The sequence below is a fragment of the Phoca vitulina genome, unplaced genomic scaffold (genome assembly GCF_004348235.1).
Source record: "Phoca vitulina isolate PV1807 unplaced genomic scaffold, GSC_HSeal_1.0 scaffold19, whole genome shotgun sequence".
Lineage (NCBI taxonomy): Eukaryota > Metazoa > Chordata > Mammalia > Carnivora > Phocidae > Phoca > Phoca vitulina.
In genome coordinates this window covers 14260121-14280055 of record NW_022589722.1, presented here as the reverse complement: position 1 = coordinate 14280055, position 19935 = coordinate 14260121, and positions in this window count along the sequence as shown.

Below are 19935 nucleotides of genomic sequence, written 5' to 3'. Positions count from 1 at the left end.
TCTATGAAAACTAAAACAGGAAGAAATAGAAAACTTAGACAGACTGATAACCAGTAAAGAAATTGGATCAGTAATCAAAAAAATCCAAACAAACAAGTCTAGGGCTTGAATTCTACCAAACATTTAAAAAAGAGTTAATACCTCTTCTTCTTAAACTCTTCCAAAAAATAGAAAAGGAAGGAAAACTTCCAAGTTCATTCTATGAGGCTAACATTACCCTGATACCAAAACTAGATAAAGACACCACAAAAAAAAGAAAACTATAGCCAATCTCTCTGATGAATATAGATGCAAATATCCTCAACAAAATACTACCAAACTGAATGCAACAATAAATTTTAAAAAATCACTCACCACGATCAAGTGGGATTTAGTCCTGGGTTACAAGAGTGGTTCAATATTTGCAAATCAATCAACTTGATACAGAATATTAATAAAGGATAAGAACCATGTGATCATTTCAATATACACAGAAAAAGCATTTGACAAAGTACAACATCCATTGATAATAAAAACCCTCAACAAGTGGGTTGAGAGGGAACATACCTCAACATAATAAAGGCCATATATGAAAATCTCACAGCTAACATCATCCTCAATGGGGAAAAACTGAGAGTTTTTCCTCTATGGTCAAGAACAAGACAGGGATGTCCACTCTCACCACTTTTATTCAAAATAGTCCTGGAAGTCCTAGCTATAGCAATCAGACAACAAAGAGATATAAAAGTCATCCAAATCAGCAAGAAAGAAGTAAAACTTTCACTATTTGCAGATGACATGATACTATATATATAGAAAACCCAAAAGATTCCTCCAAAAAACTGCTAGAACTGATAAACGAATTCAGTAAAGTTGCAGGATAAAGAATCAATGTACAGAAATCTGCTTCATTTCTACACACCAATAATGAAGCAGCAGAAAGAGAAATTAAGGAATCAATCCACTTACAATTGCACAAAAATAATAAGATGTCTAGCAATAAACCTAACCAAAGAGGTGAAAGACCTGTACTCTGAAAACTATAAAACACTGTTGAAAAAAATCAAAGATGGCACAAAGAAATGAAAAGACATCCCATGTCCATGGATTAGAAGAACAAATTTTGTTAAAATGTCTATACTACCCAAAGAAATCTATACATTTAATGCAATCCTTATCAAAATACCAACAGTGCTCTTCACAGAACTAGAACAAACAATCCTAAAATTTGTAATGAACCACAGAAAAACCCAAATAGCTAAAGCAATCTTGAAAAAAACAAAAAGCAAAGCTGAAGGCATCACAACTCTGGACTTGAAGTTATATTACAAAGCTATAGTGATCAAAAGAGTATGCTGCTGGCACAAAAATAGATGCAAATATCACTAGAACAGAATAGAAAACCCAGAAATGAACCCACAATTATATGCCCAATTAATCTTTGACAAAGCAAGAGGGAATACCCAATGGGAAAAAGACTGTCTCTTCAACAAATGGTGTTGGGAAAACTGGACAGCTACATGCAAATGAATGAAACTCTACCATTCTTTTTCACCATATGCAAAAATAAACTCAAAATGGATTAAAGACCTCAATGTGAGACCCGAAACTGTAAAAGTCCTTGAAGAAAGCACAAGCAATAATTTCTCTGACATCAGCCATAGCAACTTTTTTCTAGATAGGTCTCCTGAGGCAAGGGAAACAAAAGCAAAAATAAACTATTGGGACTACATAAAAACAAAAAACAAAAACATTTTTGCACAGCAAAGGAAACAATCAACAAAACTAATAGGCAAACTTATGGAATGGGAGAAGATATTTGCAAATGACATATCTTATAAAGGGCTAGTATCCAAAATATATAAAGAACTTACATAACTCAACAACTAAAAAAATGAATAATCTGATTTTAAAATGGGCAGAAGACTTGAACAGACATTTTTCCAAAGAAGACATACAGATGGCCAACAGACACATGAAAAGATGCTCAACATCACTTACCATCAGGGAAATACAAATCAAAACTACAATGAGCTATCACCTCACACCTGTAAGAATGGCTAAAATCAAAAACACAAGAAATAACAGATGTTGGCAAGGATGTGGAGAAAGGGGAACCCTCTTGCACTGTTGGTGGGAATGCAAACTGGTGCAGCCACTGTAGAAAACAGTATGGAGTTTCCTCAAAAAATTAAAAATAGAACTATCTTACAATCCAGCAATTGCCTTACTAGGTGTTTACCCAAAGAATACAGAAATTCTAATTCAAAGGGATATGTGCACCCTGATGTTTATGGAAACAGCCCAAGTATCCATCGACTGATGAATGGTTAAAGATGTGAGATATATATGGATTATATGGAATTATATATATCATGGAATATTATTCCACCATAAAAAAAGAATGAAATCTTGCCATTTTGCCATTTGCAATGACATGGATAGAGCTGGAGAGTATTATGCTAATAAAATAAGTCAGTTAGAGAAAGACAAATACTATATGATTTCACTCATATGTGGAATTTAAGAAACAAAACAAACAAGCAAAGGAAAATAAAGAGAGAGAGAGGCAAAACAAAAAACAGATTCTTAATTATGGAGAACAAATTGATGGTTACCAAGAGGGGAGGTTGGTGGGGGGAATGTGTTAAATAGATGAAGGGAATTAAGGAGTGCACTTGTAATGAGTACTGGGTGATGTATGGAATTGTTGAATCACTCTATTGTACACCTTAAACTAATATTACACTGTATATTAACTAACTGGAACTTAAATAAAAATTTTTTTTAAAAAGTACATTACCAAAACAGTTACCTCTAGGCCACTGGAGCATAACCTTATTAGGAGTCCCTGGGAGGTAGCATGAAAAATGCTGCTCAGTTCTATCCCACTTAAGAAGCAAGGGAGCTGGGGTATTTATACAGCCACTCCCATTAATCACTGGTTAAAGACTAGCGGTGGTGGGGAGGAGGGTGTTAGGTTGGGGAGATGAGCATAATTCCCCAGCACTTCTGGCCTGCTCTGATGGCCAGGGAAACAGATGCAGACCCTTGCAGTGGGAAGTCAGCCAACATCTGCCAAAATGGTGAAGACCTGAGGAACATGGGAGGGGGTACTTAGCTCTGTAAGCATTAGCTTTTCCCACGTGTAAAATGGGAATCATAATAGCACCTCAGAGAGCAGCTGTGAAATTAAATGAGACGACGCATATACCCTGCATCGCACATGGAGTACACAGCAAGTTCAGTAAATGTGAGCATTGTGAGAGAGACAAAGAGGGGAGCACATGGGAAGCCCAAGAGGAATGAGTAGGGAGAAGTAGGAGGTGGTAAATAGGAAAAAAATAACTTCTATGAATTGAAAATATAAAACAGACCTTGTGAAAGAAGCAATATTCTTCAACACGTTCCAGCAGCAAACAGGGCTTTCTGTAAAGACCTTTCAAGAGATTTGCTTCTTGGGGCGCCTGGGTGGCTCAGTCGGTTAAGGGGCTGATACTGGATTTCGGTTCAGGTCATGACCTCAGGGTCGTGGGATCGAGCCCCCTTCAGAGTCTGCTTGTCCCTCTCCCTCTGTTCCTCCTCCTGCCCTCTCTCTCTCTCTCGGATAAATAAAATCTTTAAAAAGAGTGAGAGAAATTTGTTTCTTGAGAGTCAAGAAGAAGGTTTGAACAGCAAAGCCCCTCATTGCCTGAAGGTTGATAAATACAGTGGCAAGAAAGAAGGGAGAAGAGAAAGGATCTGTTTTTCTGAAATCATGCTTCTAGTTTACTTACTGTCTTTACCAGTGAGGAGTGTAATTAGTTCTTTCAATATGACAAGCACACCCAAGTTCCTGCCTTTTCTAAGAGGGAAAGGAAATTGGTTCATAAAGGTGTTAGCACTATTTTTTAAAAATGAAATGAAATGAAAGCTCTTTTATGAATTTTAAATTAATCTATTTTTATTAATTTATTTGTAATGGGTCTGGACTCTAATTTTTTTTTCTTTCCAACAAGTCATATAGCTCATACCTCCTCAGTAGGTATTATATCTGCTCCCTCCCAGTTCAGATTCTTATCATTTCTTGTGTAGATGCTTCATTCAACATTGATTTATCCCACCCAACTGGGTGTCCTACAATTCAGTTCAATTCTGACACTACCTACCAGGAGATAGCATCAGAATCCACAGGTTAAGGGCCCAGTCCCGCAACACTGCCAACAGCCAAGTCCAAGTTGTCACCTGTGCTTCTGATCAACTGGCTATGAATCAGAGGTTTCCACAACCCCCTCCTCAGTTCAGTTAATTTGCTCGCAGAACTCAGAGAAACATCTTACTAGATCACTGGTTTTTCAGAGGATGTAACTCAGAAACAGCCAGATATGGGCAAGGCGATGTAGAGTTTCTATGCTCTCTCAAAGAGTGACATTCAAAGCAAGGATAGGGATAGGGAACAGCAAGGGTAAGGGTTCAGGGACAGCCTCACTGGGAGAGTAAGACTGAGTAAGGGCCTGAAGGAGGTGAAGGGGTGAACCATGAGGTGTCTGGGGAACAGCATTTCTGGCAGAGGGAACAACAAGTTCAAAGGCCATGAGGTTTTAAACACATTGATTTTGAGATGCCAACTTGACGTAGAAGTGGAGCTGCCAAGTGGGTAGCTGCATGCATGAAGACTCTAGAGTTCAGGGGAGATCACTGAAAGCACCTTCTCTTGCTTTGGGCCCACCCTCCTCCAGGTAGGGTGACCAACTGTCCTGGTTTCCCTGGGACTGAGGGGTTTTCCAGGATGCAGAACTCTCGGTTCTAAAACCAACAAAGTCCTGAGTAACAGTTGGTCACCGTAATTCCAGGTCATCCTACATGCCAGGGGGATGCTTGTAAATTATTATCCTAAAAAAGGAGTCCTAAAAATCCTTCAATAGTTCCTTCCAGCTTGAAGGATAAAAGTTAAAGTTCTATAGAATTTAGCATAAAAGTCCTTTTCTACACTAGCCCAATATCTCACCTGCCCCTCCCTCACCAGCACCCCATCCCCTGCTGGCCACCCCCACAGCCAACACACCTTTCTCAACAACCATCCATCTCATGGCTTCCTGAATAAGTTAACATACTGTCAACTATTCTCTTTGCCCATCCCACACCTGACCTCCACTTCTTGGTGTAGCTAAAATTCCTCTCTCACTCGTCTCATTTCATGTGCCGGCTCCTGGGATCCTTCCTGGCTGACACACATGTTTAATCTCCATGTCCGTGGTGCTCATTCTATCCTGCCAAGGGCTGAATCCAGGCTTAGTGGGTTCTGAAGCTTATACAATTTGAGGGGCCCTCTTTAAGAAAAATAATACAAAATTACAAATACAGATGTAGGCATAAAAGTGTGTTATTTATTTAGAAGGGACACATAAAAATGAGAAGTCCTAAAGATTAAGATTCACCGTAAATTTCCCTCTGACCCCGTCCTTTCCACCCTGCATGGTAATTGTAGATTTACTTGTCTGTCTCTCTTAGACTGTAAGCTCTTTGGGGGCAGAGAACTTACCTGGCGTGTCTTTGCTTCTCGATTGCCCAGTATATAGAAGCAGCTCAATGGATGTTTGTTGACTGACTAAATGAATGGTCAGGCTGGGGGTGACAAAGAACACTGGTCTTTGAGTCACATTCTGGTCTTCGCGACCTTGGCCACTGACCAGTTGTATTACCTGAAGACAAGAAATAAGGAAATTAACCTCCCAGGGATTAAAAGACATTAGGTGAGCTACCTTCATGAAACAGCCAGGTGGGGTGCCTGGCCGGAATAGGTGCTGAATAAATATCCATTTACTCTCTTTTCCCATCCTTGGGTTCTCTTTGCCTTCCGTCAGTCATAGGTCCCCAAGGCTGGGATATAAGCCAGAAAGTGATGCCAGGGCCTATGAATACATGAACTTATTCAGTTCCACTGGCTTACATTTCAGAACCAAGATCAATGTTTTAGCTGAAATATTTTCCCTGCCACTCACGAGTTAAGATTACTTAATTGATCTTTTGACCGTCATATTTGTCTGCAGGTCAGAAGGTACATCTATAATGTGCCACTGTGTGCTTGAACTCAGTCCAGGGTCTGTAAATAAGGATGGGAGAGTGCTGTTTCTGCCATTTAAGCCAATCAATGTTATTGTTTTAAAGAAACCAATTTCCTTCCGTATAAACCCAAGTATATAATAAATAAATAATTCAGCTTCCCTGAAATATTTATTACGGGCAGGTGGCATTTCTGCTCTCTGAGAAAAGCAAGTTGTCAAAGAATTGGATGCCTTTGGGTAACAACGCCACCAGCACTAATCATAGCAACTCTGTATCCATTGCTTTCGGTCATTTGTCCAATGAGCAGAGCAACCTTGGGAGTTAAGTAGAGCATCACCGTTTTAAAGATGAAGAAACACAAAAAACAGTAAATAAGGTTACAGAGCCAGTAAGCTCAGGAGTCAGTAATCCAACTGATCTCTTTTGAACATGCTGCTACTCTCTGTGGAGGGCAAAAATTATAGTCCAGAGTGACAGCTCTTACAAAGGACCACAATCCCTAGAACCTCTTTCCAGATGATCCATTCTGCTTGTCTGTACCGCCCGGACAGACCCCAGCGTTTATCATACCGTGCATGGTGTCTGATTCACTGTGCCCTGTTCAGGAACCAGCATCCCAAACCAGGCCTGATCTCTCAGGCTGAGTCTATGGTTGGGCCAGTGAAGATCTTCAGATAACATCCCTGTGTATTTCTTTTGGAAATCTCTAGTTTTAAGATGACCTCGCTCACTCTACTCTTTGCTACATGTTGTTCAGGTGGCTATTGCCATCAGTCACTGCTTTTTCTTGGATGGAAATTACCTGTTGATGATGATGATGGTTAAAGCTAACATTTATCCAAAACTTACTACATGCCAAGGACTGCACTAACAGCCTTACAAAATTTCGTTTAATTCTTAGGACAATCTTTGAGGTAGATATTAATGTCCTCGTTTTTTTAACTGCGACACTTGAGGCCTAGGAAGTTGCAGGAAATAACTAGTTCTAGACTCCACAGGTAACGAGTAATCAGCACAGCCAGGATTCAGATTGGGGCCTTGCCAATCATATGATAGATGTGCCTTTAGCCACTATGATACTTCCAGTGGGAGAAGAGTCGGTATTAGCTATTTTGTAGCATAAGCTCCAGCCATATTTAGGAGATACCTTTATTTCTTTTTTTTTTTTTAAAGATTTTATTTATTTATTTGAGAGAGAGAGTGAGAGAGAGAGAGAGCACAAGAGGGGGGAGCGGGAGAGGGAGAAGCAGACTCCCTGCTGAGCAGGGAGCCCGATGCGGGACTCGATCCCGGGACTCCAGGATCATGACCTGAGCCGAAGGCAGTCGCTTAACCAACTGAGCCACCCAGGCGCCCGATACCTTTATTTCTAAGCAAAGGGTATGTATCCCTCCCTCCATCCATCCATCCATTTGCTCACACTGACTCTTCCCTTTGCCTGGAATGTTGCTCTGCTCTCCCTGTATTGTGGAGCTAACCCCCTTCTCAACCTTTAATCCTCATTTATAAATTTCACCTCCTCCTCATGATGTGCTGCATATCTTACTCAGGGGTGGATCCAGATTTTGTGGGGCCTCAGCTACAAGGTGCAGCCATGGAGGATGACCTTAAGGGTGATCAAGGGTAGAAACTGGAATGAAACAGCGCAACTAGAGCTCAACTCTATTTCCCCGTCAGGTTTGGTATTTTCTGGATGCTTGATGTGACATAATCACAATCCTCTATAGCTTAATGTCTAATCTGAGTTTTAGAGTGGCCTTTCTCTAAGATATTGAACCATCTCACCTCAGTAGATAAACCAAGGTTCAAACGATTTAAAACCATAACTGCTGTGATTCGGGAGTTGCTGGGCTTTGTCTTCGGCATCCCCCAAAGTTGCCATCGATAGAAAAGCAAGGGCAAGCAGTGCAGACCTAACCTGAGGCTCCAGATGTCAACACCTGTCATCCTCATTTCAGGGGCCAGCTCAGTCTGCAACGTGCGCTCATTAGAGCTATTTTTGCTTATACACCCTTTGTTAAAATCAGATCACAATAAATGTAATACTGTATTAATAACTCCTGCTGAAACTTAGAATTGTTTGTGTCTGATACACTAACAGGAACTCAGCCAGTTATTATCCACATTTTTCCAGTCCTACAGAACTGAATCTGAGTGGTGTCACGTGATCTCCTCAAGGGCACACAAGCTGGTAGGAGTAGAGCAAACCAGGTTATGATTACAATGTAAATGTCCTTTGTACTCTGCCACACTGAATTTCCTAAGAACTAAATAAAAAAAAAAAACCCTCAGAAAACTAGGTTTGATGGCTTCAGCAATCATGCTCTGGATTTACACTTCTGTGTACAAAGTAGTCTCACTAGAGAATAATAGATGATACACAGTCAATCCAAGATAGTATTTCCAAATGGTATTTCCAAAAAGTCTGTATTAGAGCCATCTGAGTATTATTTCCTCCCCTTTGATTCCTTTTATTGTCAGTTATGGAATTGTTCCACTATTGAGACTAATGGGTAGATGCTGCCCCAAAATCGGACATTGATTTAGATGTGCTCATTCCTCTTATTAGTACTTCGGCTCAAATCTCCCAAGAAGCTTTGCTTACAAATCCCTGGACGTTTCTAAATCTACCCCTAGACTCTGGGTCCTCAGGGGGAATTAAGGGAAGGCCACAAGTTGATCTTCACAAGACCAAATCAGGCTTCCTCCAAATTCTGCTTCCCAGCCAATTAAGTACAACAACCCTGCATCATTTCTCCTCTTCTGTGGCACCAGCTGTTTATCATTGGAATAAGTCAACTTGAAATTACAGATAGAACCCACGTCCCCCTCTCTCCTCCATCCCAGAGCACTTCCTGGGAGAAAAAGGGTAACAATCGGGTTACATTTACTGTTAACAAACCATATTTCTCTACATCTGTCCCACTCCCCTGTCTCCCTTATTACTGGGGGAAGGACACTCCTGAGCTCATCAATAAAGGATTCTTCGCTTCCTCCTGTCCCCCACCATCTCAGCCCCCCTCACAGAGGTCTTTGTCCAGGTCTCAGCCACCAAAACCAGTGCAGTACTCCCTCTGGCATCTGCCTGGAGCACTGTCTCCATCACGCCACGGACTGCCTTGGCTCATGGAGGCATTGGGACCCACAAGACCTGCACTCAGGTCCCTTCAGGTGGCCACCAAGGCTACCACCATTCTTCATGCTCCCTGCATTGACCCTGAAGTCTCACTGTGATGCTCACAGCTACTCTGCTAGAAAGAGGAAATGCTCTTTCTGTGCATGTGGGTCCTTCCCCAAGCATGGCCCAAAGCCTTGCTGACCAGTGTTCCAGACACTCATAGGGATGTGTGAGAGCAGCTCTTGAGTTTTTACTTGTAGCTTCTCCTCTAGGACTCTCTTGGGAGCACTTGGAAGGTGAAATGCACTATTCTCAAACCACTCCTGCCTCAGACCAATGAGACATTTTTCTCAGGCAGAATTTGTGTGCTGGACCTCTGTCCTTAGCACCAACTCCCTCCCAGGAGGATCTAACAGCCCCTCGAGCAAAGAGGTTCTGCCAGGCTCATGCCACCGGTACTTTTTCTATGTGAGTAAATCCAAGTAGCAAAAAAAAAAAAAAAGATTACTCTTCAATCAGGACCCTTGAAACCGAGGTATGGTCAAATCATCTGCTTCCAACCCTGAGTTTACCATCACTCAACCCCAAAACATACAGGAAGTTGTTGGCAAACTGGATTGGTTGACTTCCACAAAGCACACCCAGCAGATTCTCTCCACATGAGGTAGATTGTTCAGGCATGAGTGGTCCCTGCTGCACCCCTGCTCCCTACTCCAGACACACCATAGAATGTGCAGAAATTCGTGCCATGACACAGCCTGCCCCAGCCAGCAATTCTGTGTCACCTCCACTAATCTTCCAGGTCTGAAGTAAGCAAGGACACCTGTTTGTTCCTGTTTGGGGTGGCCCCTTCTTAGCGGTTGCTAAGGTACTTAGAACAAGAGCCAAGAAAAATGTAGCAATTGTGAGAATCTTTGCAATTCTAGAATCCCTGTGATATGCCTGAGTCAGGAAGGTGCTTACAGAAACATCATGATTTCTTCTCTGGGAACTTTACTTTTCTGAAAGACTATTTGACACTTGTCCCTTCGATAGCAACAAACACAAGGCTATTGTGGGCTCTGAAAGAACAAACTTCCTTCTGGAAACTGTTGCAGAAAGAGGACAAATGAGACCAAAACAAATACAAATGGGAGCCAAAAAAAAAAAAAAACCCCAAAAGCCAACCCCAACATTTTTTTCTCCCTGCCCCTCCCCCTTCCACGCCGCCACCCCTCCACCCAGCCTCAGGTTTAGCTTCTGCTGGAAGTACCTACTGCCAAAAATGTCAGTGCAGTTAAGTTCCACTTAGCCTCACCCATGGCTTCTCCCTCACCTGGAACAATAATAACCTAACAAACGCTGAATACCCTCAAGACATATTCAATGCTCTGTTCGTGTTTCTGCATTTATAGGACAAATGGAGAGAATATGACCAATATGATGACAGTGAGAAATTAATACTACCTGACCAAGCACTGTTCTCAGCAAAGTTTGACTTAGTCTGGGCAGAGTGAGAGAAAATTCAAGGGCACAGAGCAAATGGCAGAAGGCTGGCAGATGCCCTAGACTTTTGTACACATGTCTAGAGCTCATCAGTTCCCTAATATGAGGCAGGCACTGTGAAGTACTTACTTAGTTCCCTCCTTAATCCCCCCAATCCTGATGTGGGTATTATCATCCCTATGTATAGCCCAGGAACCCGGGGTTCCTCAGTGACTCGACATGGCTTCCACAATCACAAAGAAAAATATCCCTGAGATTCTGGCCAAGTCCTTTAATCATGAGTGCATTAGTCAAAACTCAATTGCGAAAGACAGAAACCCAGCTCAAACTAGCTTGGCGGTAAGAGGGAGGAACTTTTAGATGATCTAACTAATTTCAGACATGGCTAGATGCATGGACTAAAAAAATGTCACATGGACTAACTCCATCTCTCCATTGATCTGTTTATCCCAGCAGCCTGCCACTGCTTCATTTTGTGTGTGTAAATTTTATTCTCTTCTTCTGTAGAATCTGCCCCGTAAGATCAAATGGGTCTAGCCAGCGTTATATTTTATTTCATGATCCCAGGAGAAGAAAGAGACTGTCTTTTCCAGAATCCATAATTTCTCAGGAAAGACACTGGCTCTCTTCAGGTCATCTCTCACTTATCCTTGAACCAATCACCACAGTAGGGTGGTTGAATCCCATGATTGACAGCCAACCAGGGCCATGCAGAGAGGGAAGTGGTAGCTCTTCGAAAGGAAGGTTCCTGGCCAAACAAGGCAGGTATCCAACAGAAACAGAACTTAATAGAACTAGTTGGGACTTAATTTAGATGCAATCCCTTATGAACTTGGGTCTACCAATTTTTATGGTGTTAATATCCTTTTGTTTTACATGCTCTCCATAATCTGTGATCTATGTATGGAAATGGGATGCAATGACAAACTTGGAAATACCAATGAAGTTTGTGTGTGTTTAAAAATTAATGTAAGAGCCAATAATTAGTGGTTTTCTTTCTAGAACAAAAAGTTTGTTGTTAAAATAGAGTTGCTGGAATCTTTTAAAAACTGTTTTTTAAACAATATAGCATCATCTTGCAGTGTTCTTGCCAAAAATGTTTAACCCAAAAAAAAAATGGCTTGGGCTCTCTAAAAATGTCATTTTCATAAAAGACCGCCCCCCAAAAAAAGAAGGCTGAGGAGCCATGCCAGATCAGATTAAGGAGACCCAAGAGTCATGACAACTAAATATAGAGTGTGATCTTTGATTAGATCCTGGATTTTAAAAAAAAAATTCTAAGTGGCATTACCAGGACGATTTAGGAAATTCAATACTAAGATCTATATATTAGATAATAATATTGTACTAACATTACATTTTCTGAGTGTGCCTGTTGTGTAGAAGAATATCCTTGTTCTAAGGAGACAATTTGCCAAAGTATTTAGTTGATGAAAGTCAAGATGATGAAACTAATTTTCAAATGGTTCAGAAATATAAATGTACCCATAGATCTGAAGAGAGAGAAAATGAGGCCAAATGTTAAGAACTAGTGAATCTAGGAGGAGGGTATATGGGTGTTCATTACATATTGTACTGTTCCTGTAATTTTTCTCTAGGTTTCAAATTTTTCCAAATAAAATATTGATGGGAAGGGGGAAAAATTAAGGTACAGTCTCATAATAATCTAAAATTCAACTCTACCACCCATAATACAGAATGAGAAATTAAAAAAAAAAAAAAAACCTCTGTCGTGTAAATAAGGGGTCATTATTGCCATGTTAATTAAATGAGGCGAGTTTTAACAGTTTTAACAGAGCTGCAAGATCCAAACCTGTTCAAGTCTGGGACGCTGCGGTTGGCGCCACCTGGCGGTAGTTGTCTGCTTCGGCTTAAATAAGGATGCTGGTGTTCTGGGTCCTATCAGCAGTGATTCCAGGAAGCTCCAGGTAGTCGATTATTTTACTTCCTTGACCCGATTTGGGGGTTCGGCCAGGTGTATTCTGGGAACAAGGAGACCCACCCTTCCTTTTCCTACTTCCCGAGCAGAATTACGGGTTGAGGTGAAGGTGCGCTGGGTCTAGTCCACATGGGGAGCCCTGGCATCCGGAGGCTGCCTTCTGTGACAGTGAGTGGCAGGCTTAGCTGCTCTCTGTGACAGAGTCCCTGGGTTCAGGAACCTAATGTCCGTCAGTTCAATGGGGAAGTATTTGGAAGAGTTTGATGCATTAAATAGTGGTCTTCATTCTAGAACAAAAATTATGTTGTTAAAATAGAGTTGCTGGAATGTTTTAAAAACCGTTTTTAAGGGAAATCAACAGAACGATGCAGTTTCAGGTTTTAAGGACCATGTTGTTTTAAAATATTTTTCAATTTCATTTAAAATGTTTTCATCAGCTGTGCACACATGTATGTCGGAATACCGACCTGTACACATGCGTATATATGGGTACACACACTCACAACACACACACACAAAAGGTATTCTAGCTTGTTTTCTGAATGGAAAATTAGTCACACGGTAACACTTTTATGTGCCATATCCCCACTACTTCATCTTCTTTTTTTTTCATTGTTAGTACAAACAGTGTATATGGTGCAATTTATTTAATAGTTCTATTTGTTAATGATTTATATCTTGCCTATTTTAAAAAAAAGTTTTGATGTGCTTTATGATGCTGAATCCTATATAAAGCAAGACAAAAAAAATTATAAGGTTGAAAAACCATCAAGAGGAGAGATGCGCATGAGGTAAGTTAAACAGTCACAAGTTTAGCTTTGGGTTTCTTGGGTAACAAAAGGAAACAAAATGGGCCATTGCTCCTGGATCCTCACCAGGGTGTAGTTTGGCTGCTCACTCCCAGGTGAGCAAAATAAATGGATGTCAATTCTTCACAAATTAATTTATAGATCAATGACAAAAATCCAACAGGACTGTTTTTAGGGGGAGAAGACAAAAATATTTTCAAGTTCATGTGAAGCAATAGACAAAGGTGAATATAAAATATAAAATAACTTCCAAAAAGCAGTAGTAATGCTGGTGGCATGGAGTGAAGAGTCCTACAAAGTAGAAGATTCTAAAACAATATTTGAAATAGTGTGGTACTCTTTCAAGATCAGACAGATCATTGGACTGGAATGAAATTAAAAGATGTAGACCCAATTGCATAGAAGAATTTAATATGTGATTTTTCACAAAGGCATTACCAAATAATGCAGAAGAGAACAATAATTCAATTAATGGTATTGAAATAGCAATTTGGCAGGAAAATTATTTAGACCTTTATCTCACACATGCATCCCAATACATTTCAAATGGATTCAGTCTTAAAATATAAAACTCAGACCATTTTTTTAAAAGCAGAAGAAAATCAAACAAATATTTATCAAACTTCTGGGGGGCAGTCCAAACTTGGGAGCGATTGAAAGAATCACAAGAGTGAGAGATTTCACTGCGCACAATTTAAAACTTCTTCACATAAAAAAATATAAGACAAATAGACCGGAAAAACTATATATACAACAAGCAAAAAGGCAGGGGTTAATATTTTTCACCTTTATGTAATAAAATTTAAACAAATTAGCAAGAAGACCACTAAGACTGCTAAGGATAAAAATGAGCAGAGGACATTAATAGGAGAAATTCCTGGGGCACCTGGTGGTTCAGTCTGTTAAGCATCTGACTCTTGATTTCAACTCAGGTCATGATCTCAAGGTGGTGAGATCAAGCCCCACGTCAGGCTCCCTGCTCTGGCGGACTCTGGGAATCTCCCTCTCTCTCTCCCACTCCTTCTGCACCTCCCCCCGCTCGTGAGCACTCACGATCTCTCTCTCTCAAAATAAATTTTAAAAATCTTTAAAAAAAAAATAGGAGAAATTGCTCAGCCTCAAAAGAAATGAGAATGAAAAGAACAATAAACTTTGTATTTTTCACTTATTAAGTGAGTAAAACTTTAAGGAAAAGAAGATCACTACCTAGAGTTGGGGAAGGGAGAGAGTGCCGTGAAAGGTATGTTCTTATCCCTCTAATGGCGTTAGAAACCAAGAAAACTTGTTTCAAAAACAGCTGGTGATATTTATCAAGAAGTATAAGATCATTTTTTTAATATTGACCAGTAATCCTAAAAAAATTAAGGTGTTTCTGACAAGTAAAAACCTTTTTAGATTAGTTGCACTAAAGAATTCCTCATTTGGGGCGCCTGGGTGGCTCAGTCGTTAAGCGTCTGCCTTCGGCTCAGGTCATGATCCCAGGGTCCTGAGATCGAGCCCCGCATCGGGCTCCCTGCTCCGCGGGAAGCCTGTTTCTCCCTCTCCCACTTCCCCTGCTTGTGTTCCTGCTCTCACTATGTCTCTCTCTGTCAAATAAATAAATAAAATCTTTAAAAAAAAAAAATTCCTCATTTGTCTACAGCCACTAGTATATACTTTAAAGTTGATGTGCAAACTTTTTAGATATCTAGAAAAAAATTCCTGCTGCCTGTACTTCTGTTGCCCACGGCAAGACATTTGTATTCTCCATATGAATGCATTCTCAGAAGTATTGTAAGCCTGATGGGAAGTTAAAGTAACAAGTAAACCTCAGGGTGGCTTAGAGTTCTTTGTTCTCTTATAATGTGACCGGTCTTTCATCTAGCAAATATTTATTGAGCACAATCTGTCCACACACCACTAGGAGGGCTACATAGATTGATATGACCCAATCCTTGTCCCCAGGAAGTTTAGAGCCTAGTAGAAGAGTGTGTAAGTCATGTTTAGGAGCATCCAAGCAAAATTCCAAAGTAGAAAACAAGAAATCACTATTAGAAGTACCAAATGTGGGGCACCTGGGTGGCTCAGTCAGTTGGGCATCTGCCTTCGGCTCAGGTCATGATCCCAGGGTCCTGGGATCGAGCCCCGCATCGGGCTCCCTGCTTCACGGGAGGCCTGCTTCTCCCTCTCCCACTCCCCCTGCTTGTGTTCCCTCTCTCGCTATGTCTCGCTCTGTCAAATAAATAAATAAAATCTTTAAAAAGAAAAAAAGTATCCAAATGTAACACTTTATTTTAAAATATCTACTGTATATGCTCATCACACCATTTTCAAAGCAAGTTTCTAGAATGATATGGTACTGGTCTCCTATTACTTCACTAGTAAATGAAAATGCAATAGAAACTCAGGAGAGAATCTTTGTAAATAAGCATCCTGAGGTGAACATTCTTCTCAGAGGCTCAGATATAGTGAGCAAAGGATGAGCCATTGACAAAACACTCTTGACAGTTCCAACAGTTCCAGTTGGAGAGGTGGAAAGATCCAGAGACACATCAAGCTGCTCCTTCTGGGATTTACTATGGGGTTATCTATTCTGGCCTGAGCAGGAATGTGCTACTAACATTTGAATCTACAAGAACCGGGGTCTGCAAATACACAGTCAAGGTCTCACCAGCCCTGGTCCAAAGTACAGTGTCTTCTTTCTCTTGTAAATTATTCTTCATTCCCAATTGAGAAGTTTGCTAAACTTCTTCCTTTAGTACGGAACCACATTCTGCCTTTACCTATGTATTTGTGTACATTTTTATGTGTCAGGAGGTATCTAGCATATAGTAAGCACTAAAAAAAAAGTTGTGTATGGTTATTCTGGGCAAGCTGCACCGAAGAAGTGGAATTTAAGTTGATTTTTAAGTAAAGAAGGTCATATATAAGCCTATTTTATACAAATTGGTTTTTCCCAATAAGCCTAATGCTTCACCTTAGTTTTCATTTCTGATGCTATTTCTTAGAACCACTGCATACTTGGTACATATTGATTTTATTTTTGCTCCTAGAAATTTAAGCAGTGAATAGAGGTTAATTTGTTATCTGGTCCATTGATTTTTGTCCTAAGGGAATGGATTTCATTTTCAGCATTTCCATCTATTAATTGCTACTTGTACCATCAGTGGATTCTCCAAGCTGACTTCTGTTGATATCTAATGTATTTTCTGAGTCACGCAATATTCCTGTGGTTATTGTAGTGCTTGGTCATGATGATTTCATTCTTATTTCCAGACTCTCTAGAATGTTGCAGATATGTAGAAGGTCCCCAATAAATAGTAACCTTATTCTTTATTCAGGCTCTGAGCAAGTTGGGAAATAAAACAATGAGTAAAGATAGAAACCAAAATATTGACCTTATTCATAATAGAAGCTCGATGGGAGGGTAATATTTATGATATCTAGTGGGCCTGCAGCCTGGATTAAATGATTTCAAGCACCAAATTCCAGGCAGAAATGAACCAGAAAAAACCTCCACTTTGACCCACCCCCTGCCTACCCCATAGCTCCCGCATTGCAGTGCAGAGTAGAACTTTGCTCTGGGAGGCAAGCTCCCTCCCAAGAGGAATGAGGGGGGGAATTCTTCCTAAGTTTACCAATCAGGTAAGTTGCTGCCTCCCCAGTGTGGAGTGGGGAAAGGGAGAGAGGCCAGGTGTTAAGTGACTGAGCGCCTTTCATGGGAAAGAAACATCAGGAGATGAGAAAAAAGAGGTCCCCACTAAAAAGATGCATATTGAGAAACAGTAAGAGGGACTGGAAATAAAAATATTTGGCATATTTTGCCTGTTTTCCAGCCATGGAGACCTGAGTAAATAGCATCTCCCTGAGCCTGTTTTTTCACCTGGAAAATGGAGATAATATCTGCTCTTCTTATCCTTCAAAGTGTTTGTAAGCTGACATAAAGTAATGCAACATAAGAGACTCAGCATGACGGTATGATATTAGCAGAGAAAAACTTATACAAACTCCTAACTGAAAAATCACAGGATCAAGAGTTTGATCTCTTAGCGGATGGTTTCTTTCTCTCAACTTTTAGACAACATGCCACTATTTGTAGACTTGTTTCTTAAAATGCTCCCAAGTTCCTTCCCCTTCCTCCTGTGTGTTTCTCATTGTAATTCTAAGGTGACAAGAGATTCCCCCAGGGGCCTCCAGGACCTTTCTATACTTGGACCCCCCAGCTCACTCCCTGAGCTATGTTAGCACCCTGCTTTCCCACAGGGTACAGGAGAAAGCTCTGCCCCAGTTCTCTAAGTGAAACAAACGGCTCACTCCTCCGAGGCCTGGTATACCTGATGCTTCACAATAGCTTGACTCTTTGTCATTGATGGTCAGGGACTCCAAGGTGAATCTGCTCCTTCCCCAATGTCACAGGCTCCGGAAGCCTCCGCAGCAACTCTTCAGTTGCCAAGCCAGAAAAATCTGGGCTTCATTCCTGGCTCCTACAGCACCCTACACTTCCCACATGAAAATAATCGTTATCCTGTCTTGATACTCTCTATGAATTAGGTGCCCTTTTAAATGCTTTATGTGTCTTGTCTCTTTTAATGCTCAGTACGGTCTTGTGAGGTAGGCCCCAAATTTTCTCCCCATTTCACAGGTGAGGAAGTTAAGGCCCAGAGGGGTAAAACAACTTATGGGGGTCCCACAGCTGGTAAGTGGTCTTCCTGGCATTTGAACTTCCGTATCCTATCAGTTGCCACGTCCTGCATATGCGTTCTCCTGTTTTTCAAAATCTGTTGCCATCTTTTCTATCCTACCATCTTTGTTAAATTGGGGTCCTCATCATCTATTTTCCAGATTGTTGCAGCTTGTAACTGAGATGCCCTTCCCTCTCTCGATGGCCCCTGCCCACCTCTTCAAATGTATCTCCTCCAACTCTGCTTACCTGTGTCCTCCACTTGTCCCGAGTGTCTTCAGTTCCCAGAATATAATGTGTTGTTTCAAGTTTGCATGGTTTGCCACTTTTTCCAATATTTCTACTTGGCAAACACCTGTTCAATCTTCAAGACCCAGTTCATGTGTCTTCTCTTCAAAGGCTTCTCAGCCATCCCAAGCACAGTTGACCAATCCCTTCTTTACATTTTATAAGTCTTTGTGTATTTAAATATTTCTTTACCTGTTTGTCTTCCCAAATCAACATGATCTCCATGATGACGATGTCAATTGATGATAATAGTAATACGGGAAGCTCCGATTTATTAGATGCTTACCATGTTACCAGATACTCCCCTAGGCACTTTATAATCTTCCTCTCTACTCTTTACAACTGCTTTGCATGGTATATACTATGATCCCCATTTTACAGATGCAAAACTAAGACTTACTGGTCTCTGTATAACTACACTTGGTACACTTCTGGGAGGAGGAATTCAATAATTGTTGAATTCAAAATATAAATAAATGACTTCATAATCCTCAATTATTTATCTTTGGAAAAATATTGCACTTAAATACACATAACTCCAACACAGACAGATCTTCAGATTTATATAGAAATGTACTATAGCTATAATCTGTTCATAAATTTTTTTCATTGTGTCCTATTTAACTCTATCCAAACACATTTCATATATTTTTCAGCTTTATCTTTTCTTATACTTTTTTATTTTTAAAAATCAAATTAATTTATTTCCAGTCATAATGGAGAAGTAAGAGCACATGGAATCTCTTTTCCAGCCCAGATACATCAAAATGATATCTTATATATTTTTACATTTAAAAATACAGTCACAATTAAAAATAAAGTTTCTGTGGAACAGGAACAGAGTCATCCATAGTAATGAGTGAGAACTGAGGCTACAAACTTACAAATGAATCAGGGATCCAAACCCATGAAAGATAGACAACAAACCAAATAAATAAGAAAGTCTATACTCAAAGAAATAGATATACAGCAACCCTCAAGGGACTTTTAATTATATTTAAAATCTTGAAAGAGATAAAGGATGGGGGTTATAATCAAGAGCAAAGAACTGTGAAAAACTACCAATTAAAAAAATTCTGGAAAATATAAAGGTAGTCATTGACATAAGAAGTAAAATAGTTCACTGGATTCAGTTAAAAAATCAGTGATTAAAAGTGAGGACATCATTCAAAATACAGCACAGAGAGATGAAGTGACAGGAAATTAAAAGTAAAATAAAGAGACCTGACGCACAAACTGTAAGGCTCTGACATAAGTCTGCTGAATAAAAAGGTCTATCAAAGGTAAATAAAAATGTATATCAAGGCATATCAAGCAGGACAACTTTTTTAAAAACTTCCACTCTTTGTAGAAGCATAATTGCAGAACGTCAAAAAAGAAAATTCTTAAAAACCACTGTAGAGGGCGCCTGGGTGGCTCAGTTGGTTAAGCGACTGCCTTCGGCTCAGGTCATGGTCCTGGAGTCCCGGGATCGAGTCCCACATCAGGCTCCCTGCTCGGCGGGGAGTCTGCTTCTCCCTCTGACCCTCCTCCCTCTCATGCTCTCTGTCTCTCGTTCTCTCTCTCTCAAATAAATAAATAAAATCTTTAAAAAAAAAAAACAAAACAAAAC